The sequence below is a fragment of the Adiantum capillus-veneris genome, chromosome 18 (genome assembly GCF_014529385.1).
Source record: "Adiantum capillus-veneris isolate H3 chromosome 18, ASM1452938v2, whole genome shotgun sequence".
Lineage (NCBI taxonomy): Eukaryota > Viridiplantae > Streptophyta > Polypodiopsida > Polypodiales > Pteridaceae > Adiantum > Adiantum capillus-veneris.
This window is the reverse complement of record NC_140948.1, coordinates 8266947-8274818: the sequence shown is the minus strand read 5'-3', so window position 1 is coordinate 8274818 and position 7872 is coordinate 8266947. Positions and strand designations below refer to the sequence as shown.

The window sequence follows — 7872 nt, the reverse complement described above, 5'->3', positions numbered from 1 at the left end:
TTGTTTCATCTCAAGTTTTTATGCCTTTCGGATTCGTTATTTGGAGGGCTTCGAGATCCAGGTTGAGGGGATTGAGGAGTGCTATCTCGCCCCATTTGCATTGCTGAGTGAGAAGTTTGTTTCAACTCATATTTTTGTGCCTTTTAGATTGGTTATTTGCAGGTCTTCAAGATCCATTTCAAGGGGTTAGGGACATCCAGCCCTCTGATTGCATCATTTTTGACTAGTGACGCCAGGCCCAGAAGCTCCAGCTGCCCATAACTAAGCTTTAGGCATCTCCCACCAATGGGTACCTTGTCGAGGGTATCATAGCCAACAACTAGCCATCCATGCCATCCTCAGCCCCATACATGTGCATCCATTACACGACCTGCACCCTCTTGCTCCACTGTATCCTAATGGCAACCACTCCCAGAGGGTCCTCCTTAAACAGCTTGAGCCCAACGAATAACCCATACGAGAACTCCAAATACATTCCCCTTTGAATCTCCACAACCACAGCTGTGATCCGATCATCGTGCATCTTTTCGTCAAAGGGGCTTGTGCCTGCCATGTTTCCGTAAGACAGACCTGGTTGTCTTGTAACCGATGTTCCCCACATCTTCATATCCTTGACATGCCTTCCCTGGTTTTGCCTGCGTAAAATTCCCGGCTCCCTCTTCAATACCACAGCCTGCTTTCTCACCTTACTCTCATCCTAATTTTGGTCAGGTTCAGTGGTTCTCCTTGCAATCCCTGGCTGCTGGCCACCTCTGTCCATACCTGTTATGATTCCCCAGTGCTCTTGAGGATAACCTCCTACAAGGAGGTTAGACTTGGCCTGACAAGGCACCTCCAACATCCCTTCCTTCCTTTGATGCCAACCCGCCAGGTCGAGCGGGGGTTTCGCTTCATCAAGAAACTCTTGGACCTCTTTCTCATTTCCATTATCCAACACCTTCCCAGGCATAAGCATTCCCATGGCTCTTGTTCTGGGCGCAAAGCAGCTCCCAACTCGTAGATCGCTTTGCCCTGCACTAACTTTCTTCTCCCATTCATGTGGGGAGTAGGAGTCAACAGTACCCGCATGGCACTCCCCCCCACTTCCTTCATTCCTCATACTGAGCTTTAGACAGTTTCACAAATGAAATCTATCTCTTGTCGTCTTCTGCTTGGAGGTGAGGAGCATGGGGGTAAGAGTAAAAGTTGACTATGCCGCTTGATTTCTAACTAAGAATAATGCTTCATTAGACTCTAGAATGGCGTAAGAGTGCTACGTTCCACATCATGTGTTTGAGGTGGGGAGTCACGACGTGTCTCAAAGTTTCACGAAGCTTTGAATACATGATAGTGCTGCAATGTCTGGTTTTTGTGCCTCCGACACTATTTAGCATCACCAAGTGAGAGAGTGTAGTAGCAAAAGTAGAACATAAAAAACTCTCTAATCTGACCTCTTCATCATGCATATGAGGATCAAGTGTCGACATATGCTACCCTTGCAGCTCGGGATAAGCTCCCTTGCCCCTTGAATGAGCTTCTCCTCTGAAACGCAAGTGAGACATCTATATTTGGCTTTGGCATTACCGTGAGAATAAATAGCTTCACCTTGTTGAGCCAAGGTACCAAAGGTTAGTCACTGAGGAGCACATTCTTTTTGGATGAAAACATCACGTCCATATCAAAATCATGTAGCCAGTTTTCTAAAGTGTTCTCATATTGTGCCCATGAGAATGCTTTGCCTTTGTTGGCCTTGTTTTCCTGCATTGATTTTGGCACTACCGCATCCTAGCATACTCTATCATGCAAGCACCCTCTGTCTGGGCATAGTTGCCTCCTAAATTTGAGATGCGAGGGAGAAAGAGAGAGAAAACTAAGTATCTCTTATCAATCTCTCTATCAAATAGTGTAGTTGAGGCTAAGTAGATTGGTAGAAGAGTCAAGACTCTTAAGTCTTTGCATCACATTACCCCTCCCTCCCCATTGGCTATTACTCAATCTGTCATGAGTCTTGGCTCTCTTGCACTCTCTCCTAGGCTATTCTCTTCCTGCAGAATACTATGCCCAACCATATAAAATGGAAGAATGTGGCTCAACCTGAATTAATGAAATTTAGAACTAAAGGTGAAGTTGAGGTCAGGGGGATTGAAGAACCGGTGTCTCGGACCCGCTTGATTATTAACTCTAATGGGCCAAGAGCCCCTTTTTGAGCCTAGAGTAGAGGGCTTGTGACTGATATCAAGATTGAGTGCTATCGGGATTACGAGTGGGGGCTAGGACTGGCTCTTCTTTCAACCAATGAGCCCACCAAACAGGCATGCAAAGGAGACACCTATGCACTCAGCAAAGGAGTGCACACAAGATATGTCCATGCTCATGGCATATGGGATTCCGACATTCCCAGAGAAAACACCACCATCTTGGGTGGATAGACACTTACCACTTGACCTCAACACGTGAGATCACTTGCTTACACAAGAGCATCTACATGGACTTTTTGGCTTACACAAGAGCATCTACAATGGACTTAGGGAGCTGCATTTTTGAATAACTGTATCGTTTTTGCACCAAGAAGGCAGCGCTCAGTTTTTCAACCCTAAATCTTGCCTTCCACACCAGCTTGCCTTGCCGATCCTGTTGTTCTTTAGATCATCAGATTTCACCCATACTTCCACTACTTCTTTCTCTGTTTTCAGCCCAGCACGGGCTCTGACATTGATTCCCCACCCTCCCATCACCCTCTACACTGTTACGAAACCTACCGAGAGCATATGAGCACACTGAAAATCAATGGACATAAGCGTTTTTATCAGCTTGCAGTCGCGTTTTTGGGTGGACAATAGCCTTTTCGCTTGTGTTCTTCACATAAGATGAAGTCCTGCCAAGACACCATCTTGTAGTGGTCTGTTTGGTCTCTCAATGAGTGTTGCAATACATAGTATCTTTGACATTGGCTTGATCATCTACTGCTCACAATCCTTGGGAGATCCATTAATTTGAGCCATCATTTGGTGGTTGCGCACTCTAGAGGAGGTGGTGACTTGTGGTTTGCTATGGAGACACCTATGGACTCATCAAAGGAGTTCACATAAGATATAGCCATGCTCATGGAACATGTGATCCCAAAATTCCCAGAGAAAACACCTCCATCTTGGGTGGATAGGCACTTACCACTTGACCTCAATACATCAGATCACTTGCTTCCACAGGAGCATCTACATGCACCTAAGGAGAGAATCTTCAATCTCTTCCTAAACAACTTCATTACTTGGATCTAGAGACTACAGTGGGACTTCACTGCTTTGGAATATTTTTGAGAATTTACTCTCTAGATACAGGAGATGAAGCATCCTACGACTACATCCGAAGTCATCGAGAGCTTGGCTTATATGGTACTACAATTACTCTTCTACACTCCTGGTCATCTGGATCGGATTACAAAGCTGAGAGACGTAGTGGCATCCCAAAGGAAGAATGAGGATGTATGCGTGGGAGTTGCAGGCCATCCAATCAATGTTGAAGAGGAAACGGAAAAGGTTGATCAATGAAAGTAGTGGGTGGCTGAGATGTTTCTACATAGAGCAGCGTCTGCTTCGAGGGACCCAATTTTCATATCCATTGCTTCAAAAAAGTTTGCAATTTATGACCCTTTTCTTGATCTGAGTGTTGCGCTCACATATAAAGTGCCATAATCCGGTTTTGCATTTTCTCTGTGATTGTTGCAGTACACAGTATGTTCAACATTGACTTGATCATCTATGGGTGTTTTCAATTTACACAAGCCTACCCATTGGCTGTATCAGATCATGCTATATACAATGACAACAAAGCATTGTCCCTTTGAAGGATCAAACACATTCAAGGACACCAACTGAAAGACTACGCATTACCCTTCTTAGCACATTTCAAGAGCAATATCCTCGATTTCAAGTCAACCTCTTTACTTTGTGCATGCTTTGTATTGGGTCTACTCAAAACTCATGCACCGTGTTAGTTGAATAAATCCATGAACTATATCATGGCTGCTTCCATGTTTATTCTTAAGGCTTTAATGACTATGGCCTTCTCTAGCATGCTAGCTGCTGCATAAATATTCACCATCAAAACATAGGCTGCCTTATCACATTTATCTAGCCCAACCACATGTTGAAATGCCCAAGTCGCCACGTTAACATCTATCCATTTATGGCATGAGCCAAGGAGGCAAGAATTCAAGAGTGAGCAGGAAAAGATATCTCTTTTGCATAACTTCTGCTACCTTTACCAGGTTCCCGTTGTCCTTCCCGCATAATCAAGCTCGAGGAGTCATCATCTCAACTCCGATACTTTCACCATCACACACCAGACCCTCGCGACCATAATTCGGACAAACTTCACATATGTCCACCATCCTTAGGCCTTTCTCAGCCCTATTGCATGCCTGCTTGGTGGGCTCATTATCCGAAAGAAGAGCCAGTCCTGGTTGCCACTCGTAATCCCAATAACACTCAATCTTTATACCTGCCACAAACCCTCTACTCTAATCTTGAAAATGGGCCCCTTATGCATCAGATTTCATAATCAAGTGGGTCCGAGACACCGGTTGTTTTGTTCCAGCGACCTCAACTTCACCTTTAATTTTGCTTCGTGAAAGCATCAGGTTTCAATACAACAGAACAAGCATACCCTATTCTCTAGGTTCTATCACCCAAAGCTTGCAAAACATTATATTTTCAAAAAAGAAAAAAGTTTCTTACCAGCAAAAATTCTTAGATCCGATACTGTCGAGCCACATATGTGCATCCCTGACAAGAACCAACAACTGTTGCTGGCTTTCTTGTTGTACCTAGACACCTATTGTACTTACAATACGACCGCAAAAGGGAGTCTTGTTGGGTCCAAAATCTGGTGCAATTCGCAAGCACCATGCATCGTAATTGCCAAATCATCCGAAAGCAACCTTCAATATTAATAACCGACCCACGTGAGGTTTCAAAATGCATCTTTGATAATCCAAAACATATCGCATCTAATCATAACTGTCCTTGTAGCATATTCCAGGTGCCCATCAAAAAAGCACCTTCAGGCTCGAGAAAACTAGTATCGTCAACCCCATCAAACTTTCCATATGGTCCTCATTGACCATCGTGCACCTTTGCACATACATGAGCGTCTACTCTCTTTAGTTACTCATTATTCCTAGTCTAAACGACCTCGATAGATCGGCACAAAGCATCTTCCTTTGGCCATACATTCCTTTAACATCATTCCTAATACCTAGTGTGTTGCAAGGGATGCCATTCCGGAGAGAGGGATTTTTGAAGTACACCACAATTGACATAAATGTCCACCAAGGCATTCCATCTTCAGCTCTTCCAAAGCACCTATGGCACTAATAGAGACTGCTTGTTTGATCTAGGACCATCACCAGGCTAGGCATTCAAAATGAAAACATAGGTGATTGCATTTGGAAAGACAACCTCACTTCGATCCACCAAAAATAGCCCACAACTGGAGAGAGGCCCTTGTTTTGCATCGGTAAAAACAGCTCAGAGGGGGGACACTATGCCCCTCTTAGGCATGCCATAATCAGAGTACTCCAAGAGATGGCATTCTAAACAAAAGGACTGCTTAATCATTCTTTTGCCTAGATCAACATGATGTGTCATGCCACATGCCTTCAAGATTCAAGCATAGGTAATTTCTTCCAAAGAGATGAAGTACACCACGTTTGGCATAAAACACATTGACCAAGGTAGTCTCAAGCACGATGTTTTCTTTCAATAATTCCTAGAGAGACACCCTTGCTTTGCATTTGCGCAAAACAGCATTGAGGTTCATGGCCTTGCCGCTTTTGGGCTTTTTGAAGTACACCGCATTTTTTGCACATGTTGCCGTTGTTTGAGCCACGAGTAGAGGGCTTGTGGTACGTATCCAGATTGAGTGCTCTTGGGAATGTGAATGGCAGCCAAGGCTAGTATCCTTTGGCATTAACTAAGCCCACCGAATGGGAACGTTCTGATAATAAATCTATGCAAGGTTTTTTTAATGCTTGAAAAGAGGAGTCTCTAAGTTGGGACAATGACCCCTCGAGGACAATTATGCAGTAAAGACAATAGGCAAGGTGGCCTTGTATGGGATCCGAGAATGGGGGCCCAGGTTCATATTGTGGGATGCATATAAATAGTTTGGGGTTAGCCTATTGGGGATGTTTTGCTAACCAGTGTGCGGCTGGAATCTTTGTCAGAAATATATGGTTATGTAGTTTTTGGGCGATAGAACCCAGAGGCCGGAGAAGCCTTGTCCCATCTTGTGGGCTTTGACATTGATTCCTCATCCCCCCTACACCCTGTACATTGTTTCGGACCCTACTGGGAGCATACGAGCACGCTAGAAATTGCTGAATAGCAGCATTTCTATATCCTCGCAGTTGTGTTTTCGGGTGCACAATAGTTTTTTGGCTTGTGTTTTTCACAAAGGATGAAGTTATCTCCTGCTAGGACACCATCTCGTGGTGGTTTGTACAGTCTCTCAGTGACTGTTGTAGTACACATGAGATATGGCCATTCTCATGGCATATGGGATCCCAACATTCCCAGAGAAAACACCATCTTGGGTGGAGAGACACTTACCACTTCACCTTGACATGTTAGATCAATTGCTTACACCAGCATCTACATGGAATTAGGCATAGGATCTTTGATCTCTTCTTAGGCAAGTTCATTGCTTGGAATCTCTTGGAGAGTTTACCCGTATTTGATTGAATTGAGGGCCCCGGGTGTGAATGTATACTACAAAGATGATTCTTTGTAGCTATAGCATTAAGTACAAATGCATTCAACATAAAATGATTGAGCTTGCCCACCGCTCAATGCGCTTTAGGTGAAAATAACAAGGTAATATTTGTTTGATTCCTATGCAATTCAAGCCCCATTGCTTGCTGCTACATTGCATCTCTATGCGTAGCGGTAGATGGAGTACACAATTCATTCAAAATCTTATAAGCCCACGGTCTCTTCCTTTTTCAATTGGAGTCTTGCCAAACAAAGCAATCGTTAACAAGGCACCAACTTGGCATTGCTCATGTGGCATTGTAGCTGTGGATGCGTGGTTGTGTTGTTTATGCGATAAGTGGGATGCACCAACTATTAGCTGGACATTTACAAATGCAGGGAGAGAAAGACGGAGAGTGAGAGGGGATGGAAGCAATTGTGAGAGTGCTCATTGGAAATGCCCCTCTTCCATTAGAATTTTCATCTACCCCTAACGTTTTTTGGGGAGCTCTATTTTTGGACAACTACGTTTCATAGAGGATGAAGCTACCTCCTACCAGGACACCATCTCATGGTGGTCCGTTCGGTCTCTTGTGATTGTTGCAGTACGTAGTATCTTCTACATTGGTCTGACCTTTCCTTTTCTCAAAGATTATTCACAACACAAACTGCTCAGTTTGGTTTCCCTACTTCATATAGGATGATCATGGTGCAGACAACTTCGTCTGACTTCACCTTGTTTTGAAGGCCCTTCATAGTGCAGGCTATTGAGTCCAACTTTCTCCTCATCTTAGATTACCCTAACTAATCACTCCAACTAATCCGATAATTCTTTTGTATCCTTTTCATTGCAATGCACAAATCCCAAATGACTTGCCTCAAAATCTTGCTTCACTCAGAGTTGCATAAAAAACCCAAGCGTGCTAAATCAAAATTGAGCTCCAACATCTTCCATTTATAGACATGTTATGTTCTTATAATTAAAACAATCATTAAAAATTATGATTATAATTTCTTTGGTAATTAGCATCAAATTATATATAGCTCGTATTCTAACTTCTTAAGTTTTATCATTTGCTAGTTCACAACAAGCTCTTCAACATCTGTAAAGCAACTTAACATTTGACTATAACACAAGGTATGC

General features: G+C 43.5%; 1 pseudogene; it reads right to left on the bottom strand.

The window, feature by feature from the left end:
• Window positions 1–223: 223 nt before the first annotated feature.
• Window positions 224–1168, bottom strand: LOC147435204 (uncharacterized; annotated as a pseudogene).
• Between the last annotated feature and the right edge of the window lie 6704 nt (window positions 1169–7872).